Raw genomic sequence first — 15087 nt, 5'->3', positions numbered from 1 at the left:
CCCCTCAGGAGGACCTGGAGCTCCATCTAGAAGATCCGAGACTGTTTCTGCAACGGTTCCGTGACCGGCTGGACCGGACCAGGTGAAACCCGCAGCCGCACACCATCGCGCTGCCCGCTCTGCTGTGGTTTCCATGGTAACGGGATACCACATCATGATGCTGCAGATGATCTGCGTGGTTCAAACATGCTTCCTGTACGTATTTATGTGTAACATAAACACATTTATCACAAACGCATGCATTTAATTTTTTTTAGAGTTCTGCCTCCTGATTGGCTGTTCACTTTTGTCAATCAATCTCCTCCATGCCGTACCAACATAAATCTTTGATCGAGATCAGATCTTCGTTTTGATTCTATAGAACTGGGCGTATTTTTCTGTGAAGGTTTGAACTTTGAGTTTAAAGAGAGAAAAGTGTGAAAATCTTCATGTTTGTCTGAAAATATATAAAGTGCACAGCGATGAGTTTCAAAAATAAAGTTGACTATCACTCCTTATTCTTAAACGGTTTAATTAAATGATTTTTGTTTTCATTTTTAAAAACACTGTAAAGATAAAAACTCCTGAAGAACCAGAACGCCGTTTGTTTCCAACAGAAATGACGTCATGACATCACTGAGCTGCGACTGTTATCGTCTTCTCAGGAACTCATGAGGCCCTCTTTCTTGTCATTGTGGTGGTTCTCCAGAGTCCGGTCTGGTCCAGTTGTCTCTTTGTGAAGTGTCTGGTCCAAAGGACGAAGACCCTCCAGAGTTCAGCGTCTGATGCCAAGAACAACAGTGAAGCTGTCACCGAACCCCAGCCGCTGGGCAAACATCAGGAGATGGGGTCATAAACCAAACAGTCCATGAATGCAACACTCCAACCATGAACATCAGCGTTCTACAGAGCTGGAGCTTTTATTTTGGCGGGTCCCATCAGCAAAAAAGTTTTTTTTCATGAATTTGCTTAGTTTTAGCAGAAGCTTGTGTTTGATTTACAGGCGAGGAACATGAGGAGAACATGCAGGTTCTCGTCTCAGGTGGATATGAACCAGCAGACAGAAGAGCTTCAGGAAATGGTCCTCAGAGAAAAGGATCTTCTAGACATCACCCAGAACCAGGAGGACTTGAGGAGCAGAACCAGCAAAGTGTTGGATCCAGCAGAGGAGGAGCCACTTTATCATGATGAAGACTGTACGATGAAGACAGTATGAATGACTGAGTGAACCACAGGAAGTGAGTGCAGAGGTCAGGACATGTGACCCTGTTGGCTGACGGAGAGGCAGACAGGACCATGTGCAGGGCTTGATTCTGCAGGCGGGTGGATGATCTCAGGAATGAAGGGGAGAGGTGACGAGTGTCTGAGCGGAGCCCCCGCCTTCTGTTCCTGAACTTCATGGAAACCGGAAAGCTCCAGTTGTTGCAGTTCCTCCAGAAACCTCTGGAGGCAGGTTCTGATTTCTGAAGCTTTGTGGTGTTTGTGGATTTTTGATTATTCCAGAAAACTCTGGAAGGTCCACCAGTTTCCTGTCTTCTTGGGGGTGTGGTTTTCTGATTGACAGGTTGACAACTAGGTGAATCCAACAAACGAAACGGTCAAACTTTAGTTTGACCCGCCCAGCTGCAGTTTCAGGAACATTGTTGAGAGGAGGGCGGGGCAAACGGTACTTCCTGTGTCCGACCCTCTTCGGGGTTCAATTTTTGTTCTTCAGAATCCAGTCCAGTGATTATTCTCCTGAAGGAGAAAGCTAAAAGATCGGGTCTGATCTTACTGGTGTTGTAGAGGACAGAGTTGCATGCTGGGAAGTGGAGGAGATGCTCTCTGTACAGTTGAAGTATTTTTCAATAATGACCCCTAACTTACAGAACATGTGATTCTGCAGGACTGACGACGACTCTGTCTGATGGAAAAGACAGGAAGAACAGAGTGTCATCAGCATAGAATTGATGAGAGAACCTGAATGATGCAGCACAAACGGGGCTACAGACCAGCAACAAAAGAAGGTTCTGAACAGAACCCTGAGGAACACCAGATGAGCAGCAGTGGGGGGGTTGGATTCCTCAACCTGCTATGAAACCTTTACAGTTACTTTAAAGTGTCTCATTCACTTTAAATTGGGAAAACCTTCTGGAGATGTTAGAAAGGGGTGGAGTCTCCTCCCTTAGTGAGAAAAACTTTGGCGGGTCATGAGGTGTTCCAGTTCTTGTTTTTGTGAAGATGGGTGGATCTTATCACCTGGGAGCCGGTTTAGCTCGTGCTGGTTTGCGGCGCCTTCCGTCCGTGAAACCAGGGTTCGACTCCGGGCTGCTCCCTGTTCCCTTCTCTACCTCTGCCGGTTCCAAGCCCGGTTTGAGAAGGTTGCGTCAGGAAGGGCATCCGGCGTAAAACATTGCCAAAATCTACCATGCGACTCGTTCGCTGTGGCGACCCCTGATGGGAGAAGCCGAAAGTGGAAGGGTGGATCTTATCACCTGTAAGATGAAACTTTCCTTGTTCTTTGTCTTGTTTGTTGCTTCCTGTTTTCTGGATCTCCTTTCGAGGGAACACCAAAGCTCGGCTGCTGGAGGGTCAAAGGTCACTCCCTCCCTCCCTCTTTCCAGCAGATCGTTCATAAAGAAGGAAGGAGGTCCTAAGAAAAGATCCAAACTCTGCACACAGAGAGTTCGCTCACCGGCTGGGTGGAGAGCACGAGCTCACATGAAACGAAACAAGAAGCAGCTGCTCTGCAGAAGTTGGGAGACAGTCGCCATGGCAACAGGGGCTCATAACAGGGCTGCGGAGCCAAAACCAAGTTCAGGTTGGGGTGTTGGGGGATGGATCACATGTCTCCACCTTGAGGTCAAAGATCAGGAGAGTCTGGGAGTGGTTTCTTCTTTTCACGTTCTCAGCTCTCCTTCCTCTTTCCGACCTTCTGACCTCACAGCTCAAGAAAAGAAGATGAGCACAGCTGAGTGGGCGTGGCCTCTGAGTCACCAGGAAAGCGATGAGCCGCTGTTAGCAGAGGCCAGAGTCCTGTGCACGTGTGTTAATGCGTGTTTGAGTGCACGTGTGTGTCTGAACATGTGTGTGCGTGCATGTGTGTCTGTGTGTGTCTACTGCACGCATGTGTGTCTATATGTGTTTTTTAAATTGTGTTTGTGTGCATATGTGTTTGTGTGTGCATGTGTGTGCATGTGTGCATGTGTTTGCCTGTGCGCTGTTGTGTGTCTTTGACTTTGTGGGGTTTTGAGTTTATGTGTGTGCGTGCATGTGTGTCTTTCTGTGTGTATCTGTGTGCATGTGTGTGACTATTGCATGCGTGGGTGTCTGTGTTTTTTAAATTGTGTTTGTGTGCATGTATGTTTCTATTGCATGTGTCTGCCTGTGCGCAGGTGTGTGTCTTTGACTTTGTATGTGTGCGTTTGTGTGTGAAAATGTGTGTGTGTTTCATTCAGTTTCATCACTTTTCTTATGAAATCCTGCAGCCAGTCTTCAGTGCAGCGATGGAGAGACGCTGCCCCCTGCTGGAGGAAATAATCGAGCTGAAACAGAAAATGTGACAAATTTTCCTCCTGAGTTTTTTAAATCCACAGAGAAAGTTCACAAATAGATCCGTCAGACAGTCACCAAGCACCGCGCAGCATAGATGACACACACCAACTGAAAATTTTTAGTTCTTATGTACTATTTTATACCCGGAGGATTTCTGAGCAGAATCGGCTAAAGTCATCCACCAACAATGAAACCATTGAAGTCTGTGTACAGATGGAAATGTTGCTCGGATGTTTTAGGTCACATTTGGGGTTTTACTTGACCAGGATTTATCATTTAAGGCTCACATATCTCAGGCATGTAGAACTGCCTTTTTTCACCTGCGGAATATTGCTAAGATCAGAAATATACTTTCTAAGAGTGATGCTGAAAAACTCATCCATGCATTTGTTACGTCGAGGCTGGATTACTGTAACTCCTTGTTAGCAGCGTGTCCTAAGAGTTCCTTAAGAAGTCTCCAGCTTGTTCAGAACGCAGCTGCTAGATTGTTAGCTGGAACCAGCAGAAGAGATCACATCACTCCTGTGTTAGTTTCGCTCCATTGGCTCCCAGTTGATTCTAGAATCAAGTTCAAGATCCTCCTGTTAACCTAGAAGGCCTTACATGGAATGGCCCCGTCCTATATTAAGGACCTCATAGTCCCTTACCAACCAATCAGAACACTTCACTCACTAAATGCAGGACTGCTTGTGGTTCCTAGAATTAGTAAAAGTACGGTTGGAGGTAGAGCGTTTAGCCACCAAGCCCCTGTTTTATGGAATAAACTCCCAGCTCATGTAAGAGAGGCCGACTCAGTTTCTACATTCAAAGTTAGACTGAAAACATTCCTCTTTGGACAGGCTTATTGTCAGACTAGTTAGTATTCAGAGATTATTTAACTTAATGTTAGTTTGTTTAAATTAAACTTAATAATAACTATTTCTTTTAAAAGGCTGCTAGAAGTTGAAGCTGGGGTAACTATGGTGCACTGGGGTTCTGTCCTCTTTCCTTTTTTACTTCTACCCTTCCTCTCCTCTATTCTTGATCATAATTTATCATTTAGTTCTCCATGCCTCTGTTTGGTGCAGTGCGATTCATGTATTGTCCCTCTTTTCCTCTCCCCTCCTGGGGAGTGGGAGTGCTTCCAGACTCCAGTTGGCTCATCCGTGCTCCAGTTCCTGACCGAGTACCTCGTCTCTGCTCCTGCTCCTACACCTGGCTGTGGTTCCTGTCTCCGGCTCGACTCGCGCCTTTGACTGTCCCGATAACCACGGCTGGATGAAGCTCGTCTGCTGGACTTTTATATATGTAGTTGTAGATTTAGATAAGTTAATTCTTCTCTAAGATTTCTGGTAAATCGCCTGTCCGTCCTGGGGGAGGATCCCTCCTTCATGTGGGCACCCCTGAGGTTTCTTCGTTTTTTCCGGAATCCGGTTTTTTAGGAGTTTTTCCTTACCGCGAAGGGGGGTCTAAGGGCAGGGATGCCAGTATAGCTTAGTCAGTTTGTTAGTTCATTTTAGTATTTTTCTATTGAACTCTTTGTATTCGTGATCCTTTTGATTTCATGTTTTACTTCGAAGCCCATCGAGACGACTGTTGTTGTGATTTTGGGCTATACAAATAAAATTGAATTGAATTGAATTGAATTGAATCCCCGTCTTCTTTGTTCAGGTTCTTTCAACTTTATGTCCTCTTTTCCTCTGTCTCCTTCTTCATATATGTGCGCCTCCTCCTCTACCTCCTCCATGTCCTCTCATTCTCACCCGGCTTCTTCTTCTTTGTCTTCTACCTGCTTTCATTTTTGTTGAAGACAGGTGAACTCACCTGCTGCCTCGTGAAGCACACCTGAGTGAAGCATTTTCAAAGTAGGCCAGGTGTGCCTCCACGCCTGGCGCATGTGGTTCTCCAGTTCATTCATCAGTCCAGTCATCGGCCATCGGGGCTTTGAAACGACCAGGAAGTGACCTCACAGCCCTTACCTGTGTCTCAGGTGTGGAAACGTGTGGAGAAATGTACAAATCGCTGAGTGAAATGTTCATTCATTCAATTTTTCATTTGTTTACTTGTTTATTAATTAATTAATTCATTTATTTATTCATTCATGTGTTTGTTTGTTTGTTCGTTTGTTAATTTGTTCGTTTGTTAATTTGTTTGTTTGTTCATTTGTTTGTTTGTTCATTTGTTTGTTTATTTGTTCATTTGTGTGTTTATTTGTTCATTTGTTTGTTTGTTCATTTGTTTTTTTATTTGTTCATTTTGTATTTGTACATTTGTTTGTTTGTTCATTTGTTTGTTTGTTCATTTGTTTGTTTATTCATTTGTTTATATGTTCATTTGTTTATTTGTTCATTTGTTTGTTTGTTCATTTGTTTGTTTATTCATTTGTTTGTTTATTTGTTCATTTGTTTGTTTATTCATTTGTTTATTTGTTCATTTGTTTGTTTTTTTGTTCATTTGTTTGTTTGTTCATTTGTTTATATGTTCATTTGTTTATTTGTTCATTTGTTTGTTTGTTCATTTGTTTGTTTATTCATTTGTTTATTGTTCATTTGTTTGTTTATTTGTTCATTTGTTTGTTTGTTCATTTGTTTATTTGTTCATTTGTTTGTTTATTCATTTGTTTATTTGTTCATTTGTTTATTTGTTCATTTGTTTGTTTGTTCATTTGTTTGTTTATTCATTTGTTTATTTGTTCATTTGTTTATTTGTTCATTTGTTTGTTTTTTCATTTGTTTGTTTATTCATTTGTTTATATGTTCATTTGTTTATTTGTTCATTTGTTTGTTTGCTCGTTTGTTTATTTGTTCATTTGTTTGTTTGTTCATTTGTTTGTTTATTCATTTGTTTATTTGTTCATTTGTTTATTTGTTGATTTGTTGATTTGTTTATTTGTTGATTTGTTGATTTGTTTATTTGTTCATTTATTTGTTTTTTTCATTTGTTTGTTTATTCGTTTGTTTATTTGTTTATTTGTTCATTTGTTTATTTGTTCATTTGTTTGTTTGTTCATTTGTTTATTTGTTCATTTGTTTGTTTGTTCATTTGTTCGTTTATTCATTTGTTTATTTGTTCATTTGTGTGTTTGTTCATTTGTTTGTTTATTCATTTGTTTGTTTATTCATTTGTTTATTTGTTCATTTGTTTATTTGTTTGTTTGTTTGTTTATTCATTTGTTTATTTGTTCATTTGTTTATTTGTTCATTTGTTAATTTGTTCATTTGTTTATTTGTTCATTTGTTTATTCGTTCATTTGTTTGTTTGTTTATTTGTTCATTTGTTTATTTGTTCATTTGTTTATTTGTTCATTTGTTTGTTTATTAATTTTTTTATTTGTTCATTTGTTTGTTTGTTCATTTGTTTATTTATTTGTTAATTTGCCTCTTTATTTGTTTATTCGTTCATTTGTCCTTTTATTTGTTCATTTGTTTGTTTATTCATTTTTTTATTTATTCATTTGTTTGTTTGTTCATTTGTTTGTTTATTTGTTAATTTGCCTCTTTATTTGTTTATTCGTTCATTTGTCCTTTTATTTGTTCATTTGTGTGTTTGTTCATTTGTGTGTTTGTTCATGTGTTTGTTTTTCATTTGTTTTGTTTGTTTGTTCATTTGTTTGTTTGTTCATTTGTTTGTTTGTTTGTTCATTTGTTTGTTTGTTCATTTGCCTGTTTATTCATTTGTTTATTTGTTCATTTTTTGTTTATTTGTTCATTTATTTGTTGTTTCATTTATTTTTTTGTTCATTTGTTTGTTTGTTCATTTGTTTATTTGTTCATTTGTTTGTTTCATTTGTTCATTTATTTGTTCATTTGTTTGTTTATTTGTTTGTTCGTTCATTTGCTTGTTTGTTTGTTAATTTGTTTGTTTGTTCATTGTTTGTTTATTTGTTCATTTGTTTATTTGTTCATTTGTTTGTTTCATTTGTTCATTTATTTGTTTATTCATTTGTTTATTTGTTTATTTGTTTGTTTATTTGTTCATTTATTTGTTCACTTGTTTGTTTATTTGTTTGTTTATTCATTTGTTTATTTGTTCATTTTTTGTTTATTTGTTCATTTATTTGTTGTTTCATTTAATTTTTTGTTCATTTGTTTGTTTGTTCATTTGTTTATTTGTTCATTTGTTTGTTTATTTGTTTATTTGTTCATTTGTTTGTTTCATTTGTTCATTTATTTGTTTATTTGTTTGTTCGTTCATTTGCTTGTTTGTTCATTTGCCTGTTTATTCATTTGTTTATTTGTTCATTTTTTGTTTATTTGTTCATTTATTTGTTGTTTCATTTATTTTTTTGTTCATTTGTTTGTTTGTTCATTTGTTTATTTGTTCATTTGTTTGTTTATTTGTTCATTTGTTTATTTGTTCATTTGGTTATTTGTTCATTTGTTAATTTGTTCATTTGTTTATTTGTTCATTTGTTTATTCGTTCATTTGTTTGTTTGTTTATTTGTTCATTTGTTTATTTGTTCATTTGTTTATTTGTTCATTTGTTTGTTTATTAATTTTTTTATTTGTTCATTTGTTTGTTTGTTCATTTGTTTATTTATTTGTTAATTTGCCTCTTTATTTGTTTATTCGTTCATTTGTCCTTTTATTTGTTCATTTGTGTGTTTGTTCATTTGTGTGTTTGTTCATGTGTTTGTTTTTCATTTGTTTGTTTGTTTGTTCATTTGTTTGTTTGTTCATTTGTTTGTTTGTTTGTTCATTTGTTTGTTTGTTCATTTGCCTGTTTATTCATTTGTTTATTTGTTCATTTTTTGTTTATTTGTTCATTTATTTGTTGTTTCATTTATTTTTTTGTTCATTTGTTTGTTTGTTCATTTGTTTATTTGTTCATTTGTTTGTTTATTTGTTCATTTGTTTATTTGTTCATTTGTTTGTTTATTTGTTTGTTCGTTCATTTGCTTGTTTGTTTGTTAATTTGTTTGTTTGTTCATTGTTTGTTTATTTGTTCATTTGTTTATTTGTTCATTTGTTTGTTTCATTTGTTCATTTATTTGTTTATTCATTTGTTTATTTGTTTATTTGTTTGTTTATTTGTTCATTTATTTGTTCACTTGTTTGTTTATTTGTTTGTTTATTCATTTGTTTATTTGTTCATTTTTTGTTTATTTGTTCATTTATTTGTTGTTTCATTTATTTTTTTGTTCATTTGTTTGTTCATTTGTTTATTTGTTCATTTGTTTGTTTATTTGTTCATTTGTTTATTTGTTCATTTGTTTGTTTCATTTGTTCATTTATTTGTTCATTTGTTTGTTTATTTGTTTGTTCGTTCATTTGCTTGTTTGTTTGTTCATTTGTTTATTTGTTCATTTGTTTGTTTGTTCATTTGTTTATATGTTCATTTGTTTATTTGTTCATTTGTTTGTTTGTTCATTTGTTTGTTTATTCATTTGTTTATCGTTCATTTGTTTGTTTATTTGTTCATTTGTTTGTTTGTTCATTTGTTTATTTGTTCATTTGTTTGTTTATTCATTTGTTTATTTGGGAGCCAGTTTAGCTCGTGCTGGTTTGCGGCGCCTTCCGTCCGTGAAACCAGGGTTCGACTCCGGGCTGCTCCCTGTTCCCTTCTCTACCTCTGCCGGTTCCAAGCCCGGTTTGAGAAGGTTGCGTCAGGAAGGGCATCCGGCGTAAAACATTGCCAAATTTACCATGCGACTTGTTCGCTGTGGCGACCCCTGATGGGAGAAGCCGAAAGTGGAAGAATTCATTTGTTCATTTGTTTGTTTATTCATTTGTTTATTTGTTCATTTGTTCATTTGTTTGTTTATTCATTTGTTTATTGTTCATTTGTTTGTTTATTTGTTCATTTGTTTGTTTGTTCATTTGTTTATTTGTTCATTTGTTTGTTTATTCATTTGTTTATTTGTTCATTTGTTTATTTGTTCATTTGTTTGTTTGTTCATTTGTTTGTTTATTCATTTGTTTATTTGTTCATTTGTTTATTTGTTCATTTGTTTGTTTTTTCATTTGTTTGTTTATTCATTTGTTTATATGTTCATTGGTTTATTTGTTCATTTGTTTGTTTGTTCGTTTGTTTATTTGTTCATTTGTTTGTTTGTTCATTTGTTTGTTTATTCATTTGTTTATTTGTTCATTTGTTTGTTTATTTGTTGATTTGTTTATTTGTTGATTTGTTTATTTGTTCATTTATTTATTTTTTTCATTTGTTTGTTTATTCGTTTGTTTATTTGTTTATTTGTTCATTTGTTTATTTGTTCATTTGTTTGTTTGTTCATTTGTTTATTTGTTCATTTGTTTGTTTGTTCATTTGTTCGTTTATTCATTTGTTTATTTGTTCATTTGTGTGTTTGTTCATTTGTTTGTTTATTCATTTGTTTGTTTATTCATTTGTTTATTTGTTCATTTGTTTATTTGTTTGTTTGTTTGTTTATTCATTTGTTTATTTGTTCATTTGTTTATTTGTTCATTTGTTAATTTGTTCATTTGTTTATTTGTTCATTTGTTTATTTGTTCATTTGTTTGTTTGTTCATTTGTTTATTTGTTCATTTGTTTGTTTATTCATTTGTTTATTTGTTCATTTGTTTGTTTGTTGATTCATTTGTTCGTTCGTTCATTTGTTTGTTTGTTCATTTGTTTATTTGTTCATTTGTTTGTTTATTTGTTCATTTGTTTGTTTTTTCATTTGTTTGTTTATTCATTTGTTTATTTGTTCATTTGTTTGTTTATTTGTTCTTTTGTTTATTTGTTCATTTATTTGTTCGTTCATGTGGAGAAATGTGTGGAGAAATGTACAAATCGCTGAGTGAAATGTTCATTCATTCAATTTTTCATTTGTTTACTTGTTTATTAATTAATTCATTTATTTATTCATTCATGTGTTTGTTTGTTTGTTCATTTGTTAATTTGTGCGTTTGTTTATTTGTTCATTTGTGTGTTTATTTGTTCATTTGTTTGTTTGTTCATTTGTTTGTTTATTTGTTAATCTTTTATTTGTACATTTGTTTGTTTGTTCATTTGTTTGTTTATTCAATTGTTTATATGTTCATTTGTTTATTTGTTCATTTGTTTGTTTGTTCATTTGTTTGTTTATTCATTTGTTTATATGATCATTTGTTTGTTTGTTCATTTGTTTTTTTTTTCATTTGTTTGTTTATTTGTTCATTTGTTTTTTTTCATTTGTTTGTTTTTTCATTTGTTTGTTTATTCATTTGTTTGTTTATTCATTTGTTTATTTGTTCATTTGTTTATTTGTTTGTTTGTTTGTTTATTCATTTGTTTATTTGTTCATTTGTTTATTTGTTCATTTGTTAATTTGTTCATTTGTTTATTTGTTCATTTGTTTATTCGTTCATTTGTTTGTTTGTTTATTTGTTCATTTGTTTATTTGTTCATTTGTTTATTTGTTCATTTGTTTGTTTATTCATTTTTTTATTTATTCATTTGTTTGTTTGTTCATTTGTTTGTTTATTTGTTAATTTGCCTCTTTATTTGTTTATTCGTTCATTTGTCCTTTTATTTGTTCATTTGTGTGTTTGTTCATTTGTGTGTTTGTTCATGTGTTTGTTTTTCATTTGTTTTGTTTGTTTGTTCATTTGTTTGTTTGTTCATTTGTTTGTTTGTTTGTTCATTTGTTTGTTTGTTCATTTGCCTGTTTATTCATTTGTTTATTTGTTCATTTTTTGTTTATTTGTTCATTTATTTGTTGTTTCATTTATTTTTTTGTTCATTTGTTTGTTTGTTCATTTGTTTATTTGTTCATTTGTTTGTTTATTTGTTCATTTGTTTATTTGTTCATTTGTTTGTTTCATTTGTTCATTTGTTTGTTCATTGTTTGTTTATTTGTTCATTTGTTTATTTGTTCATTTGTTTGTTTCATTTGTTCATTTATTTGTTTATTCATTTGTTTATTTGTTTATTTGTATGTTTATTTGTTCATTTATTTGTTCACTTGTTTGTTTATTTGTTTGTTTATTCATTTGTTTATTTGTTCATTTTTTGTTTATTTGTTCATTTATTTGTTGTTTCATTTATTTTTTTGTTCATTTGTTTGTTTGTTCATTTGTTTATTTGTTCATTTGTTTGTTTATTTGTTTATTTGTTCATTTGTTTGTTTCATTTGTTCATTTATTTGTTTATTTGTTTGTTCGTTCATTTGCTTGTTTGTTTGTTAATTTGTTTATTTGTTCATTGTTTGTTTATTTGTTCATTTGTTTATTTGTTCACTTGTTTGTTTATTTGTTTGTTTGTTCATTGTTTGTTTATTTGTTTGTTTGTTTGTTTTTTGTTCATTAATGTTGTGCTCAGGTGTTTCTTTCTCATTTTGGTAGAATTTAGTAAATTGTGTGAAATGTTTTATTTTACTGAAAACGCTGCAGAGGATTTCTAGTGGAGACGGTTCTATTCAGTCTCAAAAGTGGAGGGAAAGAGGAGAAGATTGGAGAACATTTATTCTGTTTGTCTTTCAGCTCTTGCTTCAGTGTGTCCTACACAGAGAGCGCAAAATACGGTCATAGCAGGATGATACGATAGTCGGGTCGCTCCAGCGCAGCACAAGGATGAAAGAGCCGGACGCAGGTTATAGCAGGGATAGAGCGGGTTAAGCAAATGAATGGAAGAAGGCGGCCCGCTGAAGAAATATTCAATATTGTACACATTTTATTATTAGTCTGAACTGTCTTTTATTTAGAAAAATCTTTTATTTTGCTAAATCAGTCCAGTACAAAAAAAACATCAACAAAAGCTGTGTTGGGCGGTCTTTGGCTGGGTTTGGCGGTTTTCAGATGACTTTTCGCCTGGAAAACTGTGACTCTGTCTGGCAATGCTGGCGCGCACTCTGTCTATCATCAGAGAGTTGGTCTCTGCCCCGCGGCACGTCAAGTTCCCGGCAGAAGATGGGAGTGTTTATTGAAGCCGCCCCGCGTGTCTCCTCCTGCTATCAGCTCTGCAGGTCTCGCCCGATAAATACGAGCTCATTACGAAGCTGTTTTTTACGTGGCTCGCGCTTCGTGCGGAGCCATCAGCGCCTTTGAAATGCCATGAAAAATGAACAAACTAAAATCAAATTTGATTATTATAAAATACTCATTATTTTCCAAAGTCACAGGGAGCCACAACAGAAGGATGAAAGAGCCACATGTGGCTCTGGAGCCATGGGTTGCCGACCCCTGATCAAAACTGACTGTTGATTCTCAATCTAACGGTTGTTTGCTCCAAAATGAGTCAGCATCATTTCATTGTGTAAGTCATCACATGCACAATAGTCTGTTCAATTGTCAAAATCAGTCAAGAACATAATACCATGAATACGATATATGAATCCCTTGGAACATTTGATCCATTTATTACAGCAATTGACAGTCAGGTGAAACTAGAACTTGACTACAAAGGAGGATGTCCCAGGCCAGCGAGGGGGCAATAGAACTATGTGTGCTGCCATATCTGAGAATGGTGTTGCCACTCACATCACCAGTCTTGGCCCATACAATACACAGAAGCTCCTCATCTTCTTTCATTTGGATTTGATCCCTGAAACTGAGAGAGGTCTCTTAGGGCCTCACCTACCACTATATGTTATTGTATGGGACAATGTGAATTTCCACCGTGGCCCGCTCATCAGTGCCTGGTTCACTACTCATCCAAGGATGGTCGTAGTGTTCCTACCACCTTACTCTCCTTTTTTCAATCCCATTGAGGAGTTTTTCTCCGCTTGGAGGTGGAGAGTGTCTGAGCATCGGGCTCAAGATCAGAGGTCCCTGCTCCATGCAATGGATGCTGCGTGTGAGGATGTTACAGCAGATAAGTGTAGGGGGTGGTTGAGACATGCACGCCGTTTCTGCCCTCGTTGCATCGCCAGGGAGAATAAACGCTGTGATGTGGACGAGAATCTGTGGCCAGACAGACAGCACTGTTAGATGTGAAACTCAAGCATTATTTACAGCACTGTAGGCTGCATATCATTGTCATTGTTTTTTGTTTGTGTTTATATTGTAAAGATATTATGCTGTATACGTTTTCTTTTTACTCTGATGTATGAAAGCTACTTTATGTGTGTGAATGATAATGGTTACAATTACTTTGGCAGTATGAGTGCAATGTGTGCTGTTAAACCCAAGAGGCTACTCTCACCCTAAAATCCTGTTTCTTTTTTCAGTTTTATACATAATTGTATTGTGTTAGTTATACAAAACAGCACAGTTACCATTGTCAATAAAGGACTGAGCTAAGACTGAAAGGTGGACATGAGTGATATTTCAATGGTCCTCTGCTATAGTGACCAAACATCTAATCATTCTGACTTGCAGTGCTTACACTATGCCAAAGGGACAAAATATTTTGGGGGCACTGACTGTTTAAATGAGAAGGAAATTTAGTTTTGACACATGAGTGAATTGTTTTGGGAGAGATATGAGCTTTTGCAGGTGAACCATGGTGTTGTGCTGAACCATCCACATTATTTTGACAAAAGCACTAAGAGTGTTGAGAACGTCAGTCTGCTGCAAGAAATGAGCCAAAGCTATTGAGAAGGATCGTTGCCATTTTGGTGGCACTGACTCTTTACATGGGAAAAGAATTTAGTTTTGAAGCACGAGTGAACAGTTTTGGGAGATATATTAGATTTTGCAAGTGAACAATAGTGTTGTGCTAAACTGTAAGACTGTTTTGCCAAATGATCTTAGAATTTTCAGAATGTATTTCCTGTTTCAAGAAATGAGCCAAACCAATGGAGAAAAACTGTAATGCCTTGTTTAGATGCAGGAGCATTTTGTTGATCATAAATGTTCTTCATCCTCTGTTCTACCACCAGAGGGCGCTATTGAAAAACGAGTGACGTGTTGTGAACTGAGAGGTGAATATCCCTTAGAATCTTTTTATTTGTTTGAACTCATTTTATTTCTTATCATGAAGCTTTCTTTTGCTAACCGTGTTCCTGTTCTTTCTATTCTACACTGGAACTGAAGCTGTTTGGAAAGATAACTTTGGTTTTTGGTTCTGATGATCTCCTTGATGATGTGTTTTCTACTTTGATATACTCATAAAGTCAGAGAAAAAAAGGTGAAAATCCCTTTTTTGTCTGTTTTTGAGACAAAATGGAGGGATTCTTAACCCTTGTTCTATCCTAGGCACTTTAACATTGGGAGTTGGGTCATCTAGACCCACTATACAGAGCTCTGAACCTTTTTTCTTCAATGATTTGTGATCTTCACTGGTGTCCATGGATTACATGAAATCTTTCCACCTTTATCCACCTTTGTCATGGTAGGGAGAACACCTCAATGTGGGGGGGGGGGGGGGGGGGGTCATCTAAGATAGCACAAGGGTTAAACATTTGACATATATTTTTGGAAACAGCATCAAACACGATGGCGTAATCTTCATGAGTCACAACCAGATTGTATTTAGCATTGAATTCAGTACTTTCATAAATAACCAGTCGTGTCCAGAAGCTGACCCGTCCTCAGAACGCACTGACCTCGAGACTGTAAGAACTATGACGTCATCCTGCTCAGGTCAAAGACTCCGCTCCTAATCATCTAGCATTTGGTCCGGGAAGCCCACAGCCCTTCACAATAAAAGCATTCATCTGAGTTTTAACTTCTCTTTGATAAAGGGGAAACAACGAAAAATAAAATATGCTA

At 35.2% G+C, this 15087-nt stretch overlaps 1 long non-coding RNA gene across 1 annotated transcript; it reads right to left on the bottom strand.

The window, feature by feature from the left end:
- Positions 1-864: 864 nt before the first annotated feature.
- On the bottom strand, positions 865-3503 carry LOC144991224 (uncharacterized). The gene is made up of 2 exons (XR_013655206.1): positions 2454-3503; positions 865-2217 (listed from the first exon to the last, which is right to left on the bottom strand). It is a non-coding gene; the product is annotated as an uncharacterized LOC144991224 (long non-coding RNA).
- Between the last annotated feature and the right edge of the window lie 11584 nt (positions 3504-15087).

This window comes from Oryzias latipes, chromosome 3, assembly GCF_053564925.1.
Source record: "Oryzias latipes strain Hd-rR chromosome 3, Olatipes_Hd-rR_3.1".
NCBI lineage: Eukaryota > Metazoa > Chordata > Actinopteri > Beloniformes > Adrianichthyidae > Oryzias > Oryzias latipes.
The sequence above is the reverse complement of the archived record's forward strand: the minus strand, read 5'-3'. Positions and strand labels throughout refer to the sequence as shown.